Here is a 22,686-nt window from a genome sequence, read left to right on the forward strand (position 1 = left end):
TGCTGCACTGGAGTTCACATCAGGCACATGGCTGGTAGGGCGTGCGGAAGCATCACAAGGCATTTTTATTGTACGATACATTGTACTACGGTTTGTTCCCGTTCCATTTATAGATAGAGGGTGGCAAGAATGACTGCAAGTGCCTCGTTTCATCTGGTATTTACCCTATGTTATTTAAAGGAATTCTCTGGGGAACAAATGTACGGAACTGAATAAATATGCCACAGAGACAGTACCTCACATTTTCTGAATAGGTTCTTTAGAGATCTGCAGTCCATTTAAGTTTCGACATTGTATTTATATACGAAATGTAAATATAATATCAATTATTCGTATAAGTAATTACTTATTTTCCATCCAGATCCAAACCTGTAAGCCTCAAGCCTTCGCACCGCAACTATCGCTCATTTACTGCTGTTGAAAGATTTCTCGTTGTTGCATTTCGTACCGTTACTTTCCAAATATAACTCACGATAAGTTGAAAAATCAAATGAGAACACGCTTCTCAGCAACAGAAACTGTGTTTTAAAGACCGGACAAGTGCGCAAAGGAGTCTTACTCTGAGGATTCCGTACAAACTTAATTGTGTATATGCGAGATCATCTATAGGTTTTGATGAGTGAGTTTGCGAGTATTAAAATACACGTATCTTTCGACTGCATTGACTTAGAAGATTAATGTTTTACACCGGGCAGGGACCGTTGACCTTAGAATCTGACATGAATTGCAACTTGGTACTTCTATCCGTTCCTGAGAAGGTTTCTTAACAGTCGAACAGACAGACAGACGGATAACAAAGTTGATGGTGTTGGGACAGCAACCAGCCACAAATTTACTTTCAGTTCCTTTATTCAAAGGGTACCGTTTCCGGTTTCGAATCGTTGTGATTCATCTTCAGACAGTTTACGCGCTGTCCTTATAACATGTGGTGTGTTTTTTACAGATTAATTGTCCTAAAATATAAATAATACATAATTATAAGCACGCCACACGCAGATGGTTGCGTTACAAGTTTTCGTTGCATGTGACTTACGTGAGATGTCGGTTTGGAGTGTTTGTTTTCATAACATTCGTCCAACAGATGTGAATACATTCCCACTGCATTCTTATTGTTGCACACGTAAATTTTTCTCACTGAACTCTTTAGCTTTGTCACAGAGAGGATTTCTACCACGCACCACATGTTTAGATACATGCAAAGAGCTTACAAACATATGAGTATCAAAGATGCTATGATATATCGTAACATTTGAAGATGTCCTATGTTTGGAAAGGATCATATTTTTCACTTACTCAACTGACGTGCATTTTACCCTAGTACAGAGACATTGTTTTTTTGACTTGATACTGTTACATTAATTATAAAATTGTCCCTTTTTTAGTACTGTGTAGGTAAAATAGTACATTATTTAATTACGTTTAGCATCATGAGAATTATAGTAACATATAAATTTGCTACTTGATCTGCAGATAGGCGTACTAATATTATTTGGTTTGGAGGTTGGAAAATAATTTTTGGAAATTTTTCAGGAAAGGGGTATTAGCTAACTCTGTGACAAATCTAGAGTTCAGTGTGAAAAATTTACGTGTGCAACAATAAGAACGCAGTGGGAATGTATTCACTTCTGTTGGACAAATGTTATGAAAACAAACACTCCAATCCGGCATCTCACGTAAGTCACATGCAACGAAAACATGTAACGCAACCATCTGTGTGTGGCGTGCTTATAATCATGTACTATTTATATTTTAGGACAATTAATCTGTAAAATAAGGAAAGCGTGTAAACCGTCTGAAGATGAATCACAACGATTCCAAACCGGTAACGGTACCGTTTCAATAAAGGAACTGAAAGTAAATTTGTGTTTGGTTGCTGTCTCAACACCATCAACATTTGTCTTCAAATAACAGTCACGGTCTCCAGCCATGTCATCATATGACAAAATTGCATTGGACGACAAAGTGATTTTATAAGGGTTCCGTTTTTACCGGCTGAGGTACGGAACCCCAAAAACAATCCGGAACAACTACTGTGGTTCAGCATTTAATGAAGATACAGAATCTTTTCTAATTAAAAAACTGATCACATAATTAATCGCAAGAAACTGATAAAAACGGCCCACCACGACTTAAGGTACTTGAATTTAAGTAAAGTAATAGTCACATTGTGACACCACGTGTTGAGTAGTGTGCGTATGCAGATGCCCTAGCCTTCAGACAAAGAACTAAGACAGTACCAATCAAAAGTCGTGCACTCTGACTAATAATGAACAGTCCACTGGTGTCCTCATTTTTTCATATCAATTTTGTTTTGAGTTCTTTTAGGTTTCAGTTCAGTTTAACACTTTAATGAAAATTCAGAGAGAAAAGAGAAATTATCATAATTATTCCTGAAGTAGTGTTGAGGCAATATGTGGAAACGGATCTCGGCTATGGTCATTTTGAGAGAAGCTGTTAATTTCGCAAGAACAGCGGAAACCGGTAAAAACAATATAAACAGTTCCTTCTTATTCCACGGGCAACGTCCTTGCCGCAGTGGCTACACCGGTTCCCGTGAGATCACCGAAGTTAAGCGCTGTCGGGCGTGGTCGGCACTTGGATGGGTGACCATCCAGGCCGCCATGCGCTGTTGCCATTTTTCGGGGTGCACTCAGCCTCGTGATGCCAATTGAGGAGCTACTCGACCGCATAGTAGGGGCTTCTGTCGAGAATACCATCTTACTACCGGGAGAGCTGTGTGCTGACTCCACGAACCTCCTATCCCTATCCTGCACGGAGGATGACACGGCGGTCGGATGGTCCCGGTAGGCCACTCGTGGCCTGACGACGGAGTGCTTCTTATTCCACGTTGACGCGTAGGATGACAGTGAGGACCGCTTTTCCGACGTATGCCCCAAACCCAGGATATGAAACTTCTTTCGACAAAATACATGGCCTGTCCCTTACGTCATAGCAGGTAGGATTTGACACGTCGGCTCTTCGTCTCTAGATCGCTGGCTTCCTTGGCTCTGGGTCTGGGTATTTCTGTTGTCATAATGAGTTCATCTCATCTTCATCAACGCGCGTCGCCAGACGCGCGAACAACACAAGACGGCGTCTCCCAGCCAGAAATGCCACAAGATCTTTTCGTCCAGGTTTTTGCCCTTGTTCCTCCTCCTAAGTTTACATCGGTCCTACTCTTCTGTGAACCCTCTGCCAAGCGCTTGGATGTGAACTGCAGAGTAGTGACGTAGGTTTGTAGGGGTCGGAAACTCCTTAGACGTTGGCGCCTCCACAGTCGTAAAAGGATGGTCCAAAGATGTAGCTTCGCTTTGTTACAGGCACTTCGCGCTATACATTTAGCCATGCAAGTATAACTTGAACACACCGTTTCGTTGGCGCGCCGAGTGCGACCACCTCGCGCCATGGCCACAGACAGACAGCCCCACCCATGCTGCTTCCCCTTTGTCGCCTGCATTGGCGTCTTGTGGTTCAGTTCCCTCTCACTAGTTTAAGTGAATCCTACAACATTTTTCATCCAACATAGCACCAACCCTTGCACAGATCAAGTAAATTTCCATCGAGTTGTGTAGTTTCTGTGTACTTTAGCGTCGTATTTCCACACTGATCACCCAGGATATTATGACCCCTTACCTAATAGTCAGTTTGTCCACTTTAATAGCGGCGACGCGTCGTGGCATGGAAGCAACGAGGCCTCGGAAGATCGCCGGAGGTGGTTGACACCACATCTGCACGCACAAGTCACCTGATTCCCACATATTCTGGCGAAGGGGACGCTGAGCTCTGACGCCACGTTCAGTCACATCCCAGATGTGTAAGATCGTGTTCAGGTCTGAAGAGAGTGGGGGAGGGGGGGGGCGGTGGCAGAACATCAATTGGACCTCTGTATTCATCGAACCAGTCCACACACTTCTGACCTTATGACATGGCGAATTATCTTGTTGAAAAATGCCATTGTCGGCGGAAAACGTGATCGTCATGAAGGGGTGTACGTTGTGTGCAACCAATGTACGATACTCCTCGGCCTTGTATGAGCTCCACAGAACCCACAGACGCCCACGTGAATGTCCCCCCGGAGCACAATGGAGCTGCCGCCCACTTGTCTCCATGCCGCAGTATAGGTGTCAGGGAGCCGTTGCCCTGGAAGACGACGGATACGCGCCCTCCCATCGCCGTGATGAAGAAGATATCGGGATTCATCAGACGATGCAACGCTCTGCCATTGCGCCAATGTCCAATGCCGATGGCCAAGTGCCAATTTCAGTCTTCCTTGCTGATGTCGTGGTGTTAACATCGGCACATCCATGGGTCGGCTGCGGAGGCCCATCGGTAGGAGTGATAGGTGCACTGTGTGTTCAGGCGCACTTGTACTCTGCCCAGCATTAAAATCTGATGGTAGTTCCGCCATAGTTTGCCGTCTGCTCCGTTTTACCGTTCTGCCCAGCCCACTACAGCCGACATCTGTAATCAGGGTGGCCGCCTAACCCCACGACATCTGGACGTAATTTCATCTTGGTTTCGCCAAGTTTCGAAGACACTTACCACAGCACTCGGACACCCGACAAGTCGTGGAGTTCCCGAAATGCTCGTGCGAAGCCTCCGGGCCATCACAATCTGCCCGGGGTCAAACTCAGATAAATCGTGCGCCTTCCCCATTCTACACTCGGACAGCACGCTCAGTGATGCACCGTACGTGTGTCTAACTAGTAGTCGTCCCTCGCGTGGACAGGTGTACACAGTTAGTAGGTCAGTTGTCATAATGTTCGGCCTGATCAGTATGTTCAGTAAAGCTTAACGTTAATGAAGGTGGACCTCAACTGGATATTATGAACCTATAATCTCTGAATCCTTTTTTTTTTCTTAGATGTGACTTTCCCTTTCCTTCCAATCTTCTTAAGTCTCCGTAACCGGTGACCCTACAGGTAGGAACGTTTTCGACGCCTTATGAGGTCCGAGACTGAATATACAATCGTTATTGGAACCCCGGCGTCCTGTTGATCTTTATCGCCTCCGCAAACTGGGCCAAGTTGCTTTCATATAAGCTCCCTGGTGAGGGAACTCTGTTAACAGCCTGCGAGAGGAAACCAGCACAAGATGCTACATGAAAACAAGTAAAGCAGCTCATACCCATAGCGAAACACTTTTTTGTAACCGAGTTTTTGAAATTTAAATCTCACAGGCAACTTAGATTTGACATTGATGTACAAAATAGAACGAATGTACTAGCAAGAAAATAAAGAAAAATGAATTTGTTCACAGAGTAGATTGCTGTTCAACGCCTCGTGGTAGCCAGTCTTGGTGCGTTTCTGTGTGTGCCACTTAAGATTTGAAAACCTTTCCATCTGAGTTTTCTTCGTTTGATTTTGTCTACAGTCTGACTTCCATTTTGTGCCTGTTGTTGTGGTCTTCAGTCCTGAGACTGGTTCGATGCAGGTCTCCATGCTACTCTATCCTGTGCAAGCTTCTTCATCTCCCAGTACCTACTGCAACCTACATCCTTCTAAATCTGCTTAGTGTATTCATCTCTTGGTCTCCCTCTACAGTTTTTACCTTCCACGCTGCCCTCCAATGCTATATTTGTGATCCCTTGATGCCTCAGAACATGTCCTAGCAACCGGTCCCTTCTTCTAGTCAAGTTGTCCCACAAACTCCTCTTCTCCCCAGTCTTACTCAATGCCTATCCATTACTTAAGTGATCTACCCATCTAATCTTCAGCATTCTTCTGTAGCACCACATTTCGAAAGCTTCTATTCTCTATTTGTCTAAACTATTCACTTCCATACATGGCTACACTCCATACAAATACTTTCAGAAACGACTTCCTGACACTTAAATCTATACTCGATATTAACAAATTTCTCTTCTTCAAAAACGCTTTCCTTGCCATTGCCGTTCTACATTTTATATCCTCTCTACTTCGATCATCATCAGTTATTTTGCTCCCCAAATAGCGAAACTCCTTTACTACTTTCAGTGTATCATTTCCTGTCTAATTCCCTCAGCATCTCCCGACTTAATTCGACTACATTCCATGATTCTCGTTTTGCTATTGTTGATGTTCATCTTATATCGTCCTTTCAAGACGCTATCCATTCCGTTCAACTGCTTTTCCAAGCCCTTTGCTGTCTCAGAGAGAATTACAATGTCATTGGCGAACCTCAACGTTTTTATTTCTTCTCCATGGACTTTAATACCTACTCGGAATTTTTCTTTTGTTTCCTTCACTCCTTGCTCAATATACAGATTGAATAACATCGGGGAGAGGCTACAACCCTGTCTCATTCCCTTCCCAACCACTGCTTCCCTTTCATGCCCCCTCAACTCTTATATCTGCCATTTGGTTTCTGCTAGAAACGTAGGTTTGCCTTTCCTTAAATCTTTCTTCTAAGATAAGTCGTAAGGTCAGTATTGCCTTACGTGCTCCAGTATTTCTACGGAATCCAAATTGATCTTCCCCGAGGTCGGCTTCTACTAGTTTTTCCATTCGCCTGTAAAGAATTCGTGTTAGTATTTTGTAGCTGTGGCTTATTAAACTGATTGTTCGGTAATTTTCACATCTGTCAACACCTGCTTTCTTTGGGATTGGAATTTTTATATTCTTCTTGAAGTCTGAGGGTATTCCGCCTGTCTCATACATCTTGCTCACCAAATGGTAGAGTTTTGTCATGACTGGCTCTCCCAAGGCCGTCAGTAGTTCCAATGGAATGTTGTCTACTCCGGGGGCCTTGTTTCGACTCAGGTCTTTCAGTGCTCTGTCAAACTCTTCACGCAGTATCGTATCTCCCATTTCATCTTCATCTACACCCTCTTCCATTTCCATAATATTGTCCTCAAGTACATCGCCCTTGTATAGACCCTCTATATACTCCTTCAGCCTTTCTGCTTTCCCTTCTTTGCTTAGAATTGGGTTTCCATCTGAGCTTTTGATATTCTTATAAGTGGTTCTCTTTTCTCCAAAGGTCTCTTTAATTTTCCTGTAGGCAGTATCTATCTTACCCCTAGCGATACATGCCTCTACATCCTTACATTTGTCCTCTAGCCATCTCTGCTTAGCCATTTTGCACTTCCTGTCGGTCTCATTTTTGAGACGTTTGTATTCGTTTTTGCCTGCTCCACTTACTGTATTTTTGTATTTTCTCTTTTCATCAATTAAATTCAGTATCTCTTCTGTTACCCAAGGATTTATACTAGCCCTCGTCTTTATACCTACTTGATCCTCTGCTGCCTTCACTACTTCATCCCTCAGAGCTACCCATTCTTCTTCTACTATATTTCTTTCCCCCATTCCTGTCAATTGTTCCCTTATGCTCTCCCTGAAACTCTCTACAACCTCTGGTTCTTTCAGTTTATCCAGGTCCCATCTCCTTAAATTCCCACCTTTTTGCAGTTTCTTCAGTTTTAATCTGCAGTTCTTAACCAATAGATGGTGGTCAGAGTCCACATCTGCAACTGGAAATGTCTTAAAATTTAAAACCTGGTTCCTAAATCTCTTTCTCACCATTATATAATCTGTCTGATACCTTCTAGTATCTCCAGGATTCTTCCATGTAGACAACGCTCTGTGCAAAATTCTACCAAACGGCTTCCTCTTTCATTTCTTAGCCCCAATCCATATTCACCTACTATGTTTCCTTCTCTCCCTTTTCCTACTCTCGAATTCCAGTCTCCCATGACTATTAAATTTTCGTCTCCCTTCACTACCTGAATAATTTCTTTTATCTCATCACACATTTCATCAATTTCTTCATCATCTGCAGAGCTTGTTGGCATATAAACTTGTACTACTCTAGTACGCGTGGTCTTCGTGTCTATCTTGGCCACAATAATGCGTTCACTACGCTGTTTGTAGTAGCTTACCCGCACACCTATTTTATTATTCATTATTAAACCTACTCCTGCATTACCCCTATTTGATTTTGTATTTATAACCCTGTATTCACCTGACCAAAAGTCTTGTTCCTCCCGCCACCGAACTTCGCTAATTCCCACTATATCTAACTTTAACCTATCCATTTCCTTTTTTAAATTTTCTAACCTACCTGGCCGAATAAGGGATCTGACATTCCACGCTCCGATCCGTAGAACACCAGTTTTCTTTTTCCTAATAACGACATCCTCCCGAGTAGTCCCCGCCCGGAGATCCTAAAGACTGGAAAGTTGCTCAAGTCACACCGGTACCCAAAAAGGGAAATAGCAGTAATCCGCTGAATTAGAGTCCCATATCACTAACGTCGATTTGCAGTAGGGTTTTGGGACATATACTGTATTCGAACATTATGAAGTACCTCGAAGAAAACGATTTACAGACACACAGCACGGATTCAGAAAATACCGTTCTTGCGGAACACAACTAGCTCTTTATACTCATGAACTGATGAGTGCTATCGACAGGGAATATCAAATTGATTCCATATTTTTAGATTTTCAGAAGGCTTTCGACATGTTCCTCACAAGCGTCTTCTAACCAAACTGTGTGCCTATGGAATATCACCTCAGTTGTGCGACTGGATTCGTGATTTCCTTTCAAAAAGTAGTAACAGACGGAAAGTCATCGAGTAAAACAGAAGTAATATCCGGCGTTCCCCAAGGAAGTGTTATAGGCGCTCTATTGTTCCTGATCTACGAGGTGCATTCAAGTTCTAAGGCCTCCGATTTTTTTTCTAATTAACTACTCACTCGAAATCAATGAAACTGGCGTTACTTCTCGACGTAATCGCCCTGCAGATGTACACATTTTTCCCAACGCTGACGCCATGATTCCATGGCAGCGGCGAAGGCTTCTTTAGGAGTCTGTTTCGACCACTGGAAAATCGCTGAGGCAATAGCAGCACGGCTGGTGAATGTGCGGCCACGGTCTTTCATTGTTGGAAAAAGCCAAAAGTCACTAGGAGCCAGGTCAGGTGAGTAGGGAGCATGAGGAATCACTTCAAAGTTGTTATCACGAAGAAACTGTTGTGTAACGTTAGCTCAATGTGCGGGTGCGTTGGCTTGGTGAATCAGCACACACGCAGCCTTCCCGGACGTTTTTGTTGCAGTCCAGGAAGGAATTTGTTCTTCAAAACATTTTAGTAGGATACACCTGTTACTGCAGTGCCCTTTGGAACGCAATGGGTAAGGATTACGCCGTCGCTGTCCCAGAACATGGGCACCATCATTTTTTCAGCACTGGCGGTTACCCGAAATTTTTTTGGTGGCGGTGAATCTGTGTGCTTCCATTGAGCTGACTGGCGCTTCGTTTCTGGATTGAAAAATGGCATCCACGTCTCATCCATTGTCACAACCGACGAAAAGAAAGCCCCATTCATGCTGTCGTTGCGCGTCAACATTGCTTGGCAACATGCCACACGGGCAGGCATGAGATCGTCCGTCAGCATTCGTGGCACCCACCTGGATAACACTTTTCGCATTTTCAGGTCGTCATGCAGGACTGTGTGCACAGAACCCACAGAAATGCCAACTCTGGAGGCGATCTGTTCAACAGTCATTCGGCGATCCCCCAAAACAATTCTCTCCACTTTTTCGATCATGTCGTCAGACCGGCTTGTGCGAGCTCGAGGTTGTTGTCACACGATGTTCTGCCTTCATTAAACTGTCGCACCCACGAACGCACATTCGACGCATCCATAACTCCATCACCACATGTCTCCTTCAACTGTCGATGAATTTCAGTTGGTTTCACACCACGCAAATTCAGAAAACGAATGATTGCACGCTGTTCAAGTAAGGAAAACGTCGCCATTTTAAGTATTTAAAACAGTTCTCATTCTCGCCGCTGGCGGTAAAATTCCATCTGCCGTACGGTGCTGCCATCTCTGGGACGTATTGACTATGAACGCGGCCTCATTTTAAAACAATGCGCATGTTTCTATCTCTTTCCAGTCTGGAGAAAAAAAATCGGAGGCCTTCGAACTTGAATGCACCTTGTATATTACCGACGTAGGAGACGATCTGAGTAGTCGTCGTAGATTATTTGCAGAGGATCCTGTCATTTACCGTCTTGTAAAGTCATGAGATGGCCAAAATGAAATGCAAAATGATTGAGATATGATATCTGTGTGGTGCGAAAAGTGGCAATTGACTCTGAATAAAGGATAGTGTGAAATTATTCAATGAGTACTAAAAGAAATCCGCTAAATTTCGATTACTCGAAAAGTCACACAAATCTGAAGGCTGTAAATTCAACTAAATACTTAGGGATTACAATTACAAATAACCTAAATTGGAAAGCTCACATAGATAATGTTTTAGGTAGAGGAAACCAAAGACTGCGGTTCACTGGCAGAACATTTAGAAGGTACAACAGATCCACTAAAGAGACTGCTTACATCACGCTTGTCCGCCATATTCTGGAGTATTTCTGTGCGGTGAAGGATCCGTATCAGGTGGGACTGACGGATGATATTGAAAAAGTACAAAGGACGCCTCGTTTTGTATTATCGCCAAATAGGGGAGATAGCGCCACAGACATGATACGCGATTTGGACTGGCAATCATTAAAACAAAGGCGTTTTTCGTTGCGACGGGATCTTCTCATCAAATTTCAATCACTAGTTTTCTCCTCCGATTGTGTAAACATTCTGTTGGCACCCATCTACACAGGGAGAAATGATCATCACGATAAAATAAGAGTAATCAGGGCTCGCACAGAAAAATTTAAGTGCTCGTTTTTGCCGGACGCCCTTCGAGAGTGGAACGGTAGAGAGACAGTTTGAAGGTGTTTCATTGAACCCTCTGCCAGGCACTTAATTGTGAATAGCAGAGTAATCACGTAGATATATATGTATATGTTAAATGACTACCGTTTCGATAAGAAGTACCATCATCAGTCCATCCCCAGGTCCACAGTCGTCAGAACTGCACCCACGTAGGTCACTGTAGTACACTACTATATTGACGTCTGCACACCAAACGATGGACTGAAGATGGTAACTGGTGCTGAAAGGCACTCATTTTAGAAAAGGAAAGTGAGACTGTACACTAAAGTAGATATTTTTTTTAACATTCTTCTTGTTCTCGCGATGTATTGACCCATAAAATTGCAGGAATTCAGCCTAACAAAACTTTGTCCGCCGAAATATTTGTAGCAGCAAAGTTGGCTAATGTCTGAATTTCCGTAACTTTATGGATTTTTTTTTTCCTGATCTGCTGTTCCATCCTACAGTTTGTCGAGAATATGTGATTTACGTTACAGTCTCTCGTTATTTAGGCCAGCCTTCGATCTTGTACAGTGCTGATAAAGGGCGGTTGGAAGTGATTACGTGCCAGGGAGTATTTTAAACAGGGTATTAGCACAAAGTTCTTATTCAACTAAATGGCAAATACAGAATTCTTTTGCAAACATATTTCCACATTTCATCAAAAAAGAACATTATCTGCACTTAAAACTATAAACAAATATCTATCAATTGACTAACAAGTGCAGCCTTCAGGTAGCTGAATTGAGTGAAAATCTTTACCTCAAATATCGGTAAGATTATTAAACAATAACAAACTTTGACTAGATGTTTTAATTAATCTCTCTTGTTTCAAAGCAAGAAATGAATTACACTTCTGGTTCAGTGGTTCTGGCATAACCAGTTGACTGGCACCTTCGAATAGTTACACGAAAGGGACGTGCTAACAAATAATGGAGTAACATAACAGAATTAGAAACAGCGTATAGGCCGTTAAAACATCAGTTGAAATACAAATCTGGCCAATAAAAGCACGGGAGATACTGAAAGATACTTGATTAAAACATTAAAACATTTTATTTTACACCAGAATATAAACAAGATAGTTATTGTTAAGAGTTGTGAACTATATTCCCGAAATAAATATAGCTTAAAAACAACAAACTATATATTAAAATAGGTGTTATCACTCACAAGAAGAAGACGCCACGTTCGGAGCACGGATTTTCTTGACACTTTGTCCATTAGGACAACATAAAGTGCAAGTAGTATGGCGTACTACTTAGGCTATTTCGAGGAAATTTCAAGAGACGTTTCACGCGTCAATGATGTATGTGTGCGTTGCGAGTTTCTGTACGAGCTGGCGGCGCTCATGTGGTTAGGGTTTATGCTCCGTAATCGGTGGCTCACTGGTACCAGTCCTGCTCATATAGTTTTTCTAATTTATATTATTTTCAACAATAGTTTTATTATTCCGTATGTACTACATTTGAAAGGTAATATGATGAAAGCGCTTGCATGGACTTTTTATCAAATTTCCAATGCATTTGTCTCTTAACTAATTTTTAATATCACAAGCAATGTTATCCGATTTTTGTTTCTAGAGGCAAGTTAAAACATTGTCAATTTTTGCTTCTCGTGAAGATGCTATTAAAATTCATTCAGTCGCACATTGCCAATTTTCAGCACCGATAGTAATGGAAATGTTGAATCTAAATTGTCGGAAGAACGAGAAATTTTTCAAAATGTCAACGAGCTTTGTTTTCCCTAAGAAATTCTGACGATCCCTTGTGCGTACCGAAAAACTGCTGTTGTAGGTACTGTTTTAGTTTATGTTTCCTGTGTCTGTTTGAAAAATATTATTCTGCAACTTTTGTAATGTGAAAGCACATCTGACGATTAATCGTATATCACCTTCACATTCTACCACATTATAACTCATTGCACTTCTGAATAAAGTTATTTCCACCTAGATTTATCGATGTTTGACTTGGTCTTTCCAAGCATGTCCCTCGTCCTTGAAACATGTGACTGCATATCGAAGCGTCCGGGTGCAAAGCAATCCTCGCTACCTTACCGACTGCAGGCACAAGGGATTTCGGAAATCACGACAGACCTACACTTTCAGCTTTCAGGAAAACTTCGTGAGTTTGGTCGTTCACTTGTCGATAGTTATATTTATAGTATTTGTTGTGATAGTAAGATTTATCAAACAACCAAATAACACTGGAATTCAACAAAAGTTCATGCAATTACACATGTCTTCTCATAATATTACCTTTCAACTGTAATAGAAATGTAATAATATGACTAACAGTAAAAAACATAAATAAAAATCGTGAGTGGGACTCGATCCAACGATCCACCGATTACGGAGCTTGAACGATAACCAAATGACTGCCGCCACCATCAATGACGCGTAGAACTTCTCTTGCAATGTTCTAGAAACCAACCAAGTAGTACGCAATACTATGTGCACTTTATGTTGTCTTAATGAATTATTAAAAGACATCAAGTTTAAAGTAAATCCGTCTTCCGAACGTCATGGCCTCCCCTTGCCAAAATAAAGGACACTGGTGAATACAAACACGTAATGTCCACCTTGTTAGACAGCAATAATGAAGTTGCATTGTCACTCAGCGGTTAGATCGGAAAGAAAATGTCTAACGTAAGTTAAAAACCATGCAAAAGCCAAGACCGCACAAAATATTTTTATTCAAGACGACCGATTTCGACACTCTTAGCTGTCATCTTCATGTCTTAAACGCTTTTTTGTTTGTTTGTAGAAAAACATGTTCATTTTACGTGGATAAAACTTGACATCTTGATCGTGAGGTCAACGTACAATGAACATGGTTTACTACAAAAAAAAAAAAAAAGTGTGAGACACGAAGATGACAGCTAAGACTGTTGGAACCGGATGTCTTGAATAAAAAGTATTCTGTGCGATCTTGGCTTTTGAATGGTTTTTAACCATTAAAACAGATCGCTCTTCAATATACTCACAACGAGAAAATTCAGTTTAAGATAAAGTTCTCACCAACATAATTTTCCTGTGTGACAGCCCTGAAAGGAAGATTTCATACCGGTCGGTGTCGTTTGCTACTGTCAGTGCGCTTGGGCTCACTTCCTTCTGAAAGCACTCCTCGAAGTTAACAGCCCTGTCTGGATTGCAGATAAAGCACCAGAACCACAGGCCCCAAGTAGAAGCCTCCTACTCGGCCACAACGCGAAGCGATATGACCAAGTAGCACACATAATACATGGACGGAGACACTGTCCCCACTTGCTCCAGCATATTACCGTTTTGGCGAACACGACCGCTCTGATTAAGTCAGCATACGCTAGTTGAATGGTTGTGATATCCAGAGCCTGCGATTCTCGTAGCAACCTCATAAAATTCTCTTATTTTAGTAAAAATTCTCGTCCCTTTTTAAAAAAATATTGTATTCGTGGTATATTATAGACTACATGTACTGCCTAAAAACCATCTGATTTGCAACAGACTAGAATAAAAAAATGTACGAGATTTTGTACCTATGGTTCGGATCCGAAGTCCACTTCTTCTACTTTCTTTTTCGTGTTGTACAGACTAGCCGAACTCATTTTATGGTACATTTCACGTGTTGGTTGAAAAGTGAAATGTGCCGTCGTTCTCTTTAAGAACTGCACTAGTGATTCCAAAGTATTGTAGAGTAACTTACTGTTAATTGTTTTCTTGTTTTGAGATTCAGGTGGCTGGTCTATATCTGAAACTTAATAATCAGATATGAGTGCAAAACGTTATACAAAACAAAGTGAATCGTTATTGTTAGCTTTCTGAATTATTTTACAGTGTCAGGGTTTGAAGCCTCGTTCTCGACTTTAATTCTTGAGCCAGACTCGGCTGCTCGGTGCTGAGACTCTCTGGCTGAAGTTCTTGATTGTCCTTAATCATGAGTAATTTGTAACAACTTAACGCGCATTTCATTAAATATACAAGGTGAATTAGTTATTTCCTCAACAAATGTGAGCGAACGAGGTGGCGCAGTGGTTATCATACTGGACTCGTATTCTGGAGGACGACGGTTCAAATCCGGTCCGGCCATCCTGATTTAGATTTACCGTGATTTCCCTAAATCCCTTGAGACAAATGCCGGGATGGTTCTTTCGAAAAGGGCACGGCTGATTTCCTTGCCCATCCTTCCCTAATCCGATGGGATCGACAACCTCGCTGTTTGATCCCCTCTCCCAAACCAACCAACAAAAGTCTGTAACGTATACTTGATACAAAACTTAGGCCCCAGGAAAAATTCTCGTGTGTTTGCGTACGATACTTGCTTTAGCCTTGTATCACGTACACAGGATGAAATTCTCGTATGCGTACGACAATTCTTGTAGATATCACAACTCTGGTCGGTTGCCCCCGCTGGGCAAAGAAGGTAAACATGCACTCCTGAGTCGAGCAAAGATACAGTCACACACATGTTATCGATCCCGCACGCTTGCACTGGTAATGTACGACAAACGTCAATATTATTCATGTGTGGGTCGTGAGAGTATTCTATGCGCAATTCTAGGTAGATTGTAGTTTCCCAATCGAAACGTACGTCATAAATGAAGCATAGTACACACTTAAAGATAAGAGACTTGAAACAGGGATTTATAAAAAGCAATGACGACTAGAATACCTGTATGACATTGAAATATTCGGCGTCAGTGTAACCCTTTTTACAGAAAAATCATGTAGTGAAGCCTACGATTCGTAGTACTAGTGTGTCATCATCATCATCCTGAGGCAAGAATCTCATCACTGATTGTCGCTGTGGGGCTGGGACGATGCATGGGAGGGGAGCGGGGGTTAGATTTTGATTCAATCAGAAGGGAAGACAAGAGTTGTAATAGATGTGTGGCACCATGATCGTCGTACTGAAGTCAGCCATGCAGTGGTAAATGTTGAGTGATGCAATGAACAGTGTACTCTTTAAGTTATTAAGTTAACTTTTCCCAAGTTTTCGTCAGCAAAATAGCATTGCTCACTAACTAAAGAAATGGATGTCCCTGAACGCTTAGTAAAGGTATAAAATGTGCTTAGACTATAAATCGCCCATTTCGAAACCACTGGTATGAGTCATTCGCTCACAAACCTGCGCTTTGTACCCCGAAAAACATTTTATTGGTCACATTCTCAGATGAGAACTTTCGTAACACGAGGAAAAGAAATAAACAAAATATCGATACAATAAGACGAAAAACATACATATTTCAATGTCGTGAATGATTGCTATTTTTCCTTCTGCCTTAAATAATTACACTATCTGAACAACAAACTCTTTCTACTGAGCTGGTAGTGTTGGGTAGCTACTCTGTCTTCAAAATGCAAGGCGGGATTTCAGTGAAGCAGTCAAAGCAAAGTGGAACTTAACAAAGTGCACATCTGACTAAAGCCACTTTTTCTCATTCAGCTTCACTTCTGAACTCTACCAGTGCAATATCAAACACCGCGCTCAATCCATTATCAAACGATATTATTGATACTTCAGTCTCTTAATCAGATTGTTGCAAACATATTGTAACATAGCCATGTACTTTGGTTCTGAATGCTGATTATATACTGACGTGACAAGGCTCATGAGATTTCTCCTAATATTGTGTCGGATCTTCTTTTACCCTGAGTAAATAGGTGTTCGATCTTGTTGAAAGATGCAGTCGCCATCCCCGAATTGCTCTTCAACAGTGGGAAACACGATGGTGCTTAAAACATCAGTGTAGGCATGTGCTGTGATAGTGCCACGCAAAACAACAATGGGTGCAAGCCCCCTCCATGAAAAACACGATCACACCATAACACCACCGCCTCTGAATTTTACTGTTGGCACTACACAAGCTGGCAGATGACGTTCACCGGTCATTCGCCATACCCACACCCTGCCTTCGGATCGCCACATTGTGTACTGTGATTCGTCACTCCACACAACGTTTTCCCACTGTTCAGTCGTCCAATGTTTACGCTCCTTACACCAAGCGAGGCGTAGTTTGGCATTTACCGGCGTGATGTGTGGCTTATGAGCAGCCGATCGACCATGAAATCCAAGTTTACTCACCTCCCGCCTAACTGTCGTAGTACTTGCAGTGGATCCTGATGCAATTTGGAATTCCTGTGTGACGGTTTGGGTAGCTGTTTGCCTATTACACATTACGACGCTCTTCAACAGTCGGCGGTCTCTGTCAGTCAACAGACGTACGCTTTTGTGCTGTATGTGTCCTGTCACTTCACAGTCACATCGGAAAGAGTGGACCTACGGGAGTTTAGGAGCGTGGAAATCTCGCGTACAGACATAAGACACAAGTGACACCCAGTCGCCTGAACACGTTCGTTCTAATGACTACTGAAGTCGCTGAGAAGGAGTACCTGGCAGTAGGTTGCAGCACAATGGACCTAATATAAAAACGTTTGTTTTTGGGGGTGTGCGGATACTTTTGATCACATGGTGTATGTCTAGGCAAAGGCCACTGCTCTCGGTCGTTAAATTAAGGCCGTCGGCCATTCTGCTGCCCTTGGTGAGAAGCATTGCCTGAAATGTGGTATTCTCGCCACTATCTTGACACTGTGAATCTCTAGCTCCAGCTACCATTCCGCGTTCAGAGTCTGTTAATACCCATTGTGGAGTCGCAATCAGGTCAGACAGCTTTTCACACGAAGCACCTGAGTACAAGTGACGGCTTGGCCACTGCGCTGCCCTTTTATACCTCGTGTACACGATACTATCACCATCTATATATGTGCATATCTCTGTCCCATGACATTTGTCACCTCAGGATGTAGTGTATAGAGAAGTCTGTTGATGAAATTGCGATCATGTAACCTGCAAGACTACACTGGTCTTGCAGTTTGATTTGAAAGGCTACAGGTGACTGTAAGTTTACACCGTCACTTGTAAGTCTTCCACTTGTCTACGTGGCCATCGATGTGCTAAATTTATTCCGCCCTCTGACAGTTGTTGTAATTGCTAGCCTGCACTGGATGTTATCACTTTTATTAGAATTTTAAATAGAGATCGAATGCTGAAATAATTTAATGAAATGGTGGCCATGTTATTATTGTAGTCAAGTATTGATAGGTGATTAATATATCACCATGGGGTTAATCTTTTATATACAATAAATGGCGAAAGTTTATTGATCGTAAGGTAGGACAAACAACAGAATTTAAGCGAGATGACAAATAAATCATGAACTGTTGGCAACACAACAAGAACCAACAAATAATTAGTACTCCAGTGGGTGACATTTGGTTTACAAAGAATAAGGTTTATCTGTTTAATCTATTTACCTTGAATCAATACGCAACCTGAAATTATCTAATGCTTAATAGACCTTGACGGATTTATTCTACACAGTATTTACACTACGTTGGTGCAACTGAGAACTAGTGGCAAGACTGTGATTCTGTTTTTCCCTGACACGCCAGAACAGCAGTACAATGCATAGTGCTGTCTCAGGTGGTGGTCATGGTGCAAGCATCTGCAGAGTAGTGACGAGTGGCGTCTGTAATTCGTTATAAGCCGCGGGCTAGCATACTGTTAGACAGACTGCAAGTACACTCTGATGGAGCCCTGAAATATCGGCAGATTACAGCTTGTGACACTCCTGTTCGCCGTTCCTACCACAGACCAATTTCACTCACTTTTGTGGCAGTGCATTCAAGGAGATAAAACGTCAAGAATAAGTTTGTGCTCACTCAAGAAGGCTGAGGTGTAAACTGTCGGTACAGCCAACACTTCACCACTGGCCGACTAGTAAAGGCCAGTCCAAAGTCTCGCTCAGGACGAGTGACCTAAATGCAACCCGCTCATAACATGAGTCAAGACAAGAATCTCGTCTCCGACTGCAGTCTGAATCAGACGCCGCATTTCTCCACTCCCCACTTTTTTCCATAAATCCTCGGTAAACGTGAAGAAACCACCCATGCAATAGCCCACACAAGGCTTTTTTGCCAATCACAAGACTCCACGAGCGCCCTGTCTCCCCTCTAACTCGTCTGCTCTACCCTGCGGCCATTCCTAACCAACGTTGGGGTTGATTCCGTATTTCTGGATTTCCGGAAAGCTTTTGACACCGTTCTTCACAAGCGACTTCTAATCGAGCTGCGGACCTATGGGGTATCGTCTCAGTTGTGCGACTGGATTCGTGATTTCCTGTCAGGAAGGTCGCAGTTCGTAGTAATAGACGGCAAATCATCGAGTACAACTGAAGTGATATCAGGTGTTCCCCAGGGAAGCGCCCTGGGACCTCTGCAGTTCCTCATCTATATAAATGACCTGGGTGACAATCTGAGCAGTTCTCTTAGGTTGTTCGCAGATGATGCTGTAATTTACCGTCTAGTAAGGTCATCCAAGACCAGTATCAGTTGCAAAGCGATTTAGAAAAGATTGCTGTATGGTGTGGCAGGTGGCGGTTGACGCTAAATAACGAAAAGTGTGAGGTGATCCACATGACTTCCAAAAGAAATCCGTTGGAATTCGATTACTCGACAAATAGTACAATTCTCAAGGCTGTCAATTCAACTAAGTACCTGGGTGTTAAAATTACGAACAACTTCAGTTGGAAAGACCACATAGATAATATTGTGGGGAAGGCGAGCCAAAAGTTGCGTTTCATTGGCAGGACACTTAGAAGATGCAACAAGTCCACTAAAGAGACAGCTTACACTACACTCGTTCGTCCTCTGTTAGAAAATTGCTGCGCGGTGTGGGATCCTTACCAGGTGGGATTGACGGAGGACAGCGAAAGGGTGCAAAAAAGGGCAGCTCGTTTTGTATTATCACGTAATAGGGGAGAGAGTGTGTCAGATATGATACGCGAGTTGAGATGGAAGTCATTAAAGCAAAGACGTTTTTCGTCGCGGCGATATCTATTTACGAAATTTCAGTCACCAACTTTCTCTTCCGAACGCGAAAATATTTTGTTGAGCCCAACCTACATAGGTAGGAATGTACATCAAAATAAAATAAGAGAAATCAGAGCTCGAACAGAAAGGTTTAGGTGTTCGTTTTTCCCGGGCGCTGTTCGGGAATGGAATGGTAGAGAGATAGTATGATTGTGGTTCTATGAACCCTCTGCAAAGCACTTAAATGTGAATTGCAGAGTAATCATGTAGATGTGGATATACTCTTTCCCCTGCTAGAGAAGCAGCCAACTCCTAACTCTCAAATTCCAGTGCTGTTTTTCCCACGGCCGCTTTAGGCAGCATGTTTTGAGGTTTCGTTTAGGCTTAAAGTGAAGAACACGTTTATTACAGAGATCGTTAACTGGACTGGCCAAATGTTACACCATGTCTGACCAGGAGCCATGGCTAAACTAAGAGAAGTGCCTTTGTGTTCCAACATAATCCACTTCAGGGTCACCATAAATGTTGCATTCCAAACTCAGATCCTTCGGAAGGACTAAGGCTTCCCAAAAATACTCGACAAGGCAGAGGGACGACGCCACGACCATGGATAACGTCTGGTCCAAGGTGGACACGGAAACTCGCGGAATTTGACGGAAGCCATCTTTCTACACAATGGGCATTTATAACACTGTCGAAGCGCCTTGGCGAGGTGACACTCTTCTCTCATGCGCCCCTGTCCCCGCCATGGCCAGAAACGCCACCATAAAGATCCTCCATGCATTAACAATGTACTTGCTCCCATCAGTGCCTCCTCATATTGGTAACTTCCAGTCGTCTCATAAAAATGACGTCTAGGGTACGAGGGTCACTCCAAAAGAAATGCACACTTTTTTTAAAATCCTTTTTCTATTCTACGTGTTTGAAAGTTTTACAGTGTGTAGATACATCCTTTAGGAACAATATTTTCATTTCTCCGCATAGTTTCCATCCCTCTCAACTGCTTTACGCCATCTTGGAACCAGCGCCTGCATACCCGCACGGTAAAATTCAGGACCAACTTGTTGGAGCCACTGTTTGGCAGCGTGCACAAGGGAGTCATCATCTTCAAACCTTGTTCCATGATGAGAGTCCTTCAGTTTCCCAAAGAGATGATAGTCACATGGAGCCAGGTCAGGACTGTAAGGCGGGTGTTTCTAGCCGAGTTTTGTGATCGCTTCCATAGTTTTTTGACTGACATATGGCCGTGCATTGTCGTGCAACAGCAAAACATCCTGCTTTTGTCGATGTGATCGAACACGACTCAATCGAGCTTGAAGCTTTTTCAGTGTCATCACATATGGATCAGAATTTATGATGGTTCCACTTGGAATGATGTCCACAAACAAGAGTCCTTCGGAATCGACAAACACCGTAGCCATAACTTTTCCATCAGAAGGTGTGGTTTTTAAATTTTTTCTTGGATGAATTTGCATGATGCCACTCTATTGATTGCCTCTTCGTCTGTGGTGAAAAATGATGGAGCCATGTTTCATCACCTGTCACATTTATTCCAAGAAATTCATGTCAACCATTCTCGTACTGTTCCAAAAGTTCGCTGCATACCGTTTTTCTTGTTTCCTTGTGAGCAACTGTCAACATCCTGAGAACCCACCTGGCATAAACCTTTTTAACGCCAACACTTTGCAGAATACTGAAACACTTCCTTCCCCTATCCCAACGTAGCGTGGCAATTCGTTCACTGTGATGCATCTGTCAGCAGTCACCAATTCGTTAACTCCCTACACATTGAAACTTCCTGGCAGATTAAAACTGTGTGCCCGACCGAGACTCGAACTCGGGACCTTTGCCTTTCGCGGGCAAGTGCTCTACCATCTGAGCTACCGAAGCACGACTCACGCCCGGTACTCACAGCTTTACTTCTGCCAGTACCTCGTCTCCTACCTTCCAAACTTTACAGAAGCTCTCCTGCTTCTGTAAAGTTTGGAAGGTAGGAGACGAAATACTGGCAGAAGTAAAGCTGTGAGTACCGGGCGTGAGTCGTGCTTCGGTAGCTCAGATGGTAGAGCACTTGCCCGCGAAAGGCAAAGGTCCCGAGTTCGAGTCTCGGTCGGGCACACAGTTTTAATCTGCCAGGAAGTTTCGTATCAGCGCACACTCCGCTGCAGAGTGAAAAAACCATTCTGGAAACTCTCTACACATTTTCTGGAGTGTGTTCAGTACGAGGGCTGCCGCTGCGAGGACAATCCTCAATATTGCCGTGCCCGCTTTCACCAAGTAATCGGCTTGCCCACCGACTAACTGTACTGCGATCGACAGCAGCATCTCCATACACCTTTTTCAACCTCTTGTGGATGTTTACCACTGTCTCGTTTTCACAGCACAGGAATTCTATGACAGCACGTTGCTTCTGACGAACGTCAAGTGTAGCAGCCACCTTGACATTCTGTGACGGCGCCACTCACTGGAACAGGTTGAACTAAGTTTGGAAACAAGCGGGAAAGATGTATCTACACACTGCAAAACTTTCACACATGCAGAATGAAAACTGTGTTTCTACGAAAATAGTGTCCATTTCTTTTGGAGTGACCCTCGTATAATAACAACATCAAAGAGCAGCCTTGAATATGAAAATAAGTGAGAGAGTGACTCGTCCTCTCTCAAACGTTACTTGTGGTATGCAGGACATTGCAGTTTTTCCTCTAACGTTTTGACATCATTCGTGGGATTAATCTGTCTTATGATATCGATGTGCACTCTTTACACTCTAACTCATACCCCATACCTCAAAGAAAGACCACCTTTGCAGAGATATTATTCTCAAAACTAGTGTAAGTAGTTATCAGAGTAAGCACAATGTGCTAACATCGAATGGTACTAGCAAACAACAGGTTCGTTTTGCATGCGAATGGCCCATACCACTGCCTTTAGTGAAACCTGATAGAGTGTGTACTTTCGTGGATAATTTGACGAGACAGGTGATTACCAACAGAGCTGGTGCTGAAGTCTATCAGCAAGTGAGAACCCTTTTAGGTGTTGACAATATTCCAGGAAAAGCAAAATTAGTGATGTTCAACAGCTATTTCGCACCAGTAGAGACCTACGTTAACGGAGTGTGCACTCTCACAGAGAGAAAGTCACCG

The 22,686-nt window shown here is 42.8% G+C and overlaps 1 pseudogene; it reads left to right on the top strand.

The window, feature by feature from the left end:
• Window positions 1-2,517: 2,517 nt before the first annotated feature.
• On the top strand, window positions 2,518-2,635 carry LOC124555712 (annotated as a pseudogene).
• The last annotated feature ends 20,051 nt before the right edge of the window (window positions 2,636-22,686 follow it).

The sequence above is a fragment of the Schistocerca americana genome, chromosome 1 (genome assembly GCF_021461395.2).
Source record: "Schistocerca americana isolate TAMUIC-IGC-003095 chromosome 1, iqSchAmer2.1, whole genome shotgun sequence".
Lineage (NCBI taxonomy): Eukaryota > Metazoa > Arthropoda > Insecta > Orthoptera > Acrididae > Schistocerca > Schistocerca americana.